Consider the following 6,852-nt stretch of genomic DNA (forward strand, 5'->3'; position numbering starts at 1 on the left):
TAGAGTAGAGCATGGAAGTGAAATGATTTGTAATGGATCTATTATTGAAGTTACCTTTGGAAATACTATATTTATAGATCAGTGGTTCTCAAGCTTGGCTGCACATTAGAATCACCTGGGAATCTTTTTAAAATCCTGATTTCTGGGCCTCATCCTCCGGAAATTCTGTTTCTTAGTTATGGGGTGAGGACACAACATTAGTAACAAAGAAACAGAATTTCCGGAGGATGAGGCCCAGAAATCAGGATTTTAAAAAGATTCCCAGGTGATTCTAATGTGCAGCCAAGCTTGAGAACCACTGATCTATAAATATAGTATTTCCAAAGGTAACTTCAATAATAGATCCATTACAAATCATTTCACTTCCATGCTCCACTCTAAGCGTGGGTTCCTGCTTGAAACCTCACCCTCCAGGAAACAGCTGGGGGAGGGCGCAACCATCTCCAAGAGGAACCTGCACGACTGACTTCCTTCCGGTTGGTTGCGGTTCTGGCTGTGATGTTACACCTTTATATAAGTAGACTAGAGGCCAGGTATATGAAAATTCATGCACTGCAGGGGGGGGTCCCTCAGCCCAGCCTGCCCCCTCTTACAGTCTGGGAGCCCTGAGGGGCAGGAGGCGACCCAGCGATCAGGGGAAAGTGATGCCCCCATCAGACCTCTGCTGCTGCCACTGCCGGCAGCGCAAAATTCTGCCAGCCCTGGTTACCTGAGCCTCGGGCGGCCCTGGGTGGCTTGCCTGCTCTGAAATCCAAGGCTTGCCTGTGCCTCGGGCCAGCCCTGGGCAGCTGGGCAGCCACCATCCCAGGCTTGCCTGCACCTCAGGCCAGTCCTGGGAGGATGAGGGGGCTGGGGGACTCTGGAGGCAGGTGCACCCCAGTGAGGCTGAGGGGATTGGGCGCTGCCATTTTGTGGCTGTGAGCACCACCATCTGTGAGGGCGTGGCAGTCAATTAGCATATTCCCTCCTTATTGGCTGTGGGCGCCACCATCTTTGCAATGGCGTGAGGTTAATTAGGATATTCCCACTTTATTAGATAGGATACATCCAGGTGTAACTACTTTTCGCCATCTCTACTGTTACCATCTTGGTACAAGTCAACATTATCATGTCTTCCCTGGGTTATTTAAATAGTCTCTTAACTTTTCTTCCTGCTCCCTACTTTCCCCTCAGTGTATTCTAAAAACCGTAGCCAAAATGACCTTTTAAATATGTAAGGCCAATAATTTACTCTTCTACTCAAATCTTCCAATGGCTTCTTCTCTCACTTAGAGTAAAGGGCAAACTCACAGAATGGGCTACAATTCTCTACCTGTCTGTGTTAGTTATCTATTGCTGTATAATAGAGAGTCCCCAAACTTGGCAGTAGAAAACAATGTTTCAAATAAATGCCTATTATTTAACAATTTTGCATGACCGGAATCTGAAAACATCTTAATTGACTAATTTTGGTTCAAGGTCTTCCACGAGGTGCAATCAACTTATTGGCCAGGGCTGCAGTCATCTTTTTTTTTTTTTTTTTTTGTTTTGATTTTCCACTTCCAAGTCCACTCATGTGATTGTTGGCAGGCTTCAATTCTTTGCAAGATGCTGGAGGAGCCCCAGCTCCTCATCTTACTGTGTGGGTCTCTACATAGGGCAGTGATGGTGAACCTTTTGAGCTTGTCAGCATTTTGAAAAACCCTAACCTTACTCTGGTGCCATGTCACATATAGAAATTTTTTGATATTTGAAACCATAGTAAAACAAAGACTTATATTTTTGATATCTATTTTATATATTTAAATGCGATTTGACAAAGGAAAATCAACCAAAAAATGAGTTCGCATGTCACCTCTGACACGCCTGTTATAGGTTCGCCATCACTGACATAGGGGATGCTGTCACTACAGAAGCTGCCTTCCTACAGTACAAGTGACTCAAAACAGAGAGAGAGAGAGAGAGAGAGAGAGAGAGAGAGAGAGAGAGGATGTGCAAGATGGAAGCCACAGTCTTAGAAGTCACATCCCAACCCAACCCTGGTGCCATTTTCTATTTGTTAGAAATGAGTTAATAAGTATAGCTATACTTAAAGGGAATGATCATACAAAGGTGGGACTCCTGGGAGTCAGGAATCTGTGGCCACCTGGGGGACTGCCCACCACCATGATCTTCATACTTCCCTCTCTGCCTTCTTTTCTGTTCTCTGGGGAAGCCAAACATTCATTCAGAGCTTTTGCCTTTGTCTTCCCTTTGCCTTGAGCACTTTCAATCCAGTTACTCTTATGGCTTATTCCCTTACTTCTTTTAACTTTCTGTTGAAATTTAACCTTCACAGTGAGACCTTCCCTAACCATACAATTTAGAATCATATCCATCTACAAGAGCTTCGTGATACCTTCTATCCCCTTCTGTGCTCTATTTTTCTTTTCTTTTTAAAGTGCACTTTATTGATTTTTTACAGAGAGGAAGGGAGAGGGATAGAGAATTAGAAACATTGATGAGAGAGAAATATCAATCAGCTGCCTCCTGCACACCTCCTACTGGGATGTGCCTACAACCAAGGTACATGCCCTTGACCAGAATTGAACCTGGGACCTTTCAGTCTGCAGGCCGACGCTCTATACACTGAGCCAAACTGGTTAGGGCTATTTTTCTAACATATTATTTTACTTATTTATTTTGTTTATTTTCTAACTCCTCTCACTACAGCAATATCCTCTTAACTGGCTCTTAGGCTTTCAATCTTGAATTCCTTCTATAACCAAATGAGTATGCTTTGACAATTATTGCTCCATATGCTGAAACTTTTCAGTAACACTTGCTAGCCTGACACTGCTGTCTTGTTGGGTGGGATAAGAACAATCTAGGGTTGGTACTGATCTCCAGAAAAACATTTATAAATACATGTACTATGTAGCAGATAATATTCATTCTCTGCCTATATTCCTATGCTCCAGATATTTCATCTCCATCTGTTTTTGAAGAAATAGTCTACATCCCCAAACATACTAAGGATCTTCAAACAAAACTGACAGAAATTGGAGTATAAATACCTCTGCTCCCTTGCCCTGGTAAAATAACTATGAGGTATTATTCTATACTAAAGGCCTAGTGCAAGAATTCATGCACAGGTGGGGTCCCTCAGGGTGGCCTGTGGGGATTGGGCCCTAGCTCGTGTCCCCAGCCTTGAAGCCCTGCAGCCCCACCTGGCACTCTGCCTTGCCCTGGCACTGCCCCCTCACCTGCCCCACCATCCCATCTGCGGGACAATCAATCGGAGTCAGGGCCCCCCCAATCTTGGTCCCTCAGCACTTGGGAGCTGGGCAGCAGCCTCGCCCCCACCACTGTCGCTAATCCCCATCTGTAGGGCAATAGGCAGGGCGACCAGGCCCCACTTGCACCCACCTTGACCTGGCACTGCCTGTTTACCTGTTCCACTATCCCACTGCGGTCCCACTCTCGTTGGGGCCTATCAGGGCTGGCAGTGCCTCCACTGCCAGCCACTGCCAGTGCCGCTTTGCTGACGCCTCCTGGTGGTCAGCGCATGTCATAGCAAGCAGTCAAACTCCTGGTCAATCTTCTGGCTGCCAAGGGGACAATTTGCATATTGGGCTTTTATTATATAGGATTATTCCCAAGTTTTCCTACATGATTAGGCTCAGTCACTACAGCAGTAGTTAGCTTGTTAACACACCCTTTATTGGTTGCCTTCCATTCTTTGTATCATTTTCTCACTTCCCTACTGATATTTTTTACAATTCCCAAATAAAATACTTGCATTCAAATCCTGTCTCAATATTTGGCAAAGGAAAATCCTAACCAAAACTATCTATTTTTAACTTTCCTCTCCTGTCTTGTTTCCAACTTGGCTTGTTAGGTTCAATTCTTTGTTTTATCTTTGGATGCTATTTTGTTCGTTTGTTTTTAAATCCTAATGCTATCATTCCAGATTAAATTTAGAATGGCAAAAATAATAAAAAAAAATCATTTACACCGACCTAGTATAATTTCTAGATCATTCCTGAGGGTGGTCCCTCCAGGTCCACCCTGGTGACCCATTATGCGGTCTCTGAAAGAATCTAAACATCTAGGGATCCTTAAAGAAGCTATTGGGTCTAGCAGTGTCTCTGAACCAGACTTTCATAGTTGCTGTAATTTTTGTTTTTTGTTAATCTTCATCTGAACATAGTTTTTCCATTGCTTTTCCAGAGACAGTGGAAAGGAGGGAGGTAAGGAGAGAGACAGGAGAGAAAAAGAGAAACATTGATGTGACAGAGACACATTGATTGGTTGCCTTCCACACACACCCCGACCGGAGACAAGGAATCAAACCTGAGATTTTTCTGTGTGCAGGCTGATGGTCTAACCACTGAGCAACATGGGCCATAGTTGCTCTACAATGTAACACAACTGATCTAGATTTATACAACATGGGTTTTTAAGTGGTAGAAAAGTTTCACCATTAGTTTCATCATTATTATAGAATTACAGCCAATTACTGATTCAATAAATCCAATTATGTTATTCTTCACTAATGTTTAATTACATTTCACTTAATTTCACTACTGGAGGGATGGGTAATAGAATGGTGTCCATGGCTTTTTCTCACCCAACCAAAATTTATGATCTTTTAACACCTCTTAAGTCAGAATGACTGATATTTTCCCACCTTGACTTATGATTAGCATGAAGTAAGAATTAGAATGAAAGAGAGCACCTTGAGTTTTACCTAGTTCCATTTCCTTTTTTCCTGTCACCCCTTCAGGATAGAGAGTTATCTTACTTTACATCAAAGATCTGTAATGATTCATATGAAACCACGTCCTTTAGTAGCTCACTCCTGCAGCTAACCCAGCATTAACAGCTAGTTATTAAAGCGTTTGGTATGTAGTAGACACAAATATTTTGTGAGTAAAGGTTGACTAAAGAAAATGTTCAAAGTATAAATATAGAACCTTTTATCTTTCTTGGACTTTAGCAAGAAGAAAATTGCTCAGTATTTTTGTCAAAGCCCTTTATTGGGTTTGAAGAGAACACTAACTAAAGGAATCTTTTCTCTTGACAAGATGACTTTTAAGGACTTTTAATAGGAACACTTGTTTTGTTTTTAAATTTTTATAGCAATTGTGATTACTAATCTTTGTATTTTAAGCCGGGAGGAATATTGAATACAATAAGCTGAAAGGGTTGCCACAAATAGAGTGAGGAAGAAGGAAGAACATTCCTAAACTTAAATGTCATAATCTAACTGGATAAATTTTCAAACTACCCCCATAAATTAAAACTAATAAGTAAAAGTACAGCACTGTCTGTTTCTCATCAACACTCAATTTAGTCAGCATTTATTGAACATCTTCCCAATGTGATCTGTCATGTTCAAAGAAGGAAAACGCACAGTCATGCTTTGGAAGAACTGGTAGCTTCTAAGGTGCTCTTCTTTCTTAATAATTTCATAATTCATTAAGAACTCAGTTTTTATTTAGTATAATCCAAGAAGGCTTTTGCAGTAAACATTAATTTCCAGTGTTTACATGCCTTAGAGCTTTGAATCAAGAGGCAGAGAAAGACAGGGAAGTGTGAAATGTTTAACTAAAAGTTTCTATTCACTTTAAACTCTTTCCATTTGCTCTTTCATTCTTTTTTTCCTAAATACTATCAAAGGTTTATGCTAGATTCCAAAGAAGTTCATATAAACTTTGCATATGTAAGTGGAGTTTCCAGCATAGCAGAGTGAATAAATGCTTTATACCTTTTTCCTTTTACTTATTCTCATTGCCCTTTTCTCCTCATGAATTAGCCTTTTATGAGATTTTTTTCCAGCGATTTTTAAAAAGATAGGCTACAGATTTTTACAAGTTGCAATAACTACTCTTAGATGACATATTAAATGTTCTGAACAAAATTCCAGTGTGGTGGTTGTGGGGAGGTTGTTCCAACACTAGCTGGGTGTCCCAACATTTAACTTAATTCTGATACTAGTCCCAGAGACATCGGATTCCAAAGGCTAAGAGCTCAGTCCCACAAGACCACCCTCCACTTCAGATGCCAAACACAAGCCTAGATTATTACCTATGATTCTGAGTGACTGGGTTACAGATTGGACGTTACCATGTCCCCCTCCTTGGGTTCAATTAATTGGCTAGCATGGCTCACAGACCTCAAGGAAATGGATAAGTAACTGATCACAGTGCAGCTGAAAGTTCACTCATACCATAATGATGCCAGATAAACTCTAAAAGAGTCTGGAGGCTTAGCGAGAAATAAATTGTAACTAAAATGCAGGTTCAGCTGCTTGCCACAACAAAAGCCAAACTCCTTAGACAGGTGGTTGTGCAAAAGAAAAGAAGTTCATTCAGGTGCCACACCTTAGAGCAGTGATGGCAAACCTATGACATGCGTGTCAGAGGCGACACGCGAACTCATTTTTTTGGTTGATTATTCTTTGTTAAATGTCATTTAAATATATAAAATACGTATAAAAATATAAATCTTTATTTTACTATGGTTGCAAATATCAAAAAATTTCTATATGTGACACGGCACCAGAGTTAAGTTAGGGTTTTTCAAAATGCTGACATGCTGAGATCAAAAGCTATACCATCACTGCCCTAGAGAATGGTGGACTCCCATCTCAAAGACCATCTCCTCTTCCTGCTCAATCGAATGGTTATTACAGGGATAAGGAGGAAAGGGATGCTTTTTTAAAATTAAATCTTTATTGTTCAGATTATTACATTTGTTCCTCTTTTTTCCCCCCATAACTCCCCTCCTCCCAGTTCCCACCCCACTCTCCGCCCTCACTCCCCACCCACTGTCTTTATCCATAGATGCACGATTTTTGTCCATTCTCTTCCCACATCTCCCATACCC

Source organism: Myotis davidii, unplaced genomic scaffold (genome assembly GCF_000327345.1).
Source record: "Myotis davidii unplaced genomic scaffold, ASM32734v1 scaffold230, whole genome shotgun sequence".
In the NCBI taxonomy this organism is placed as follows: domain Eukaryota; kingdom Metazoa; phylum Chordata; class Mammalia; order Chiroptera; family Vespertilionidae; genus Myotis; species Myotis davidii.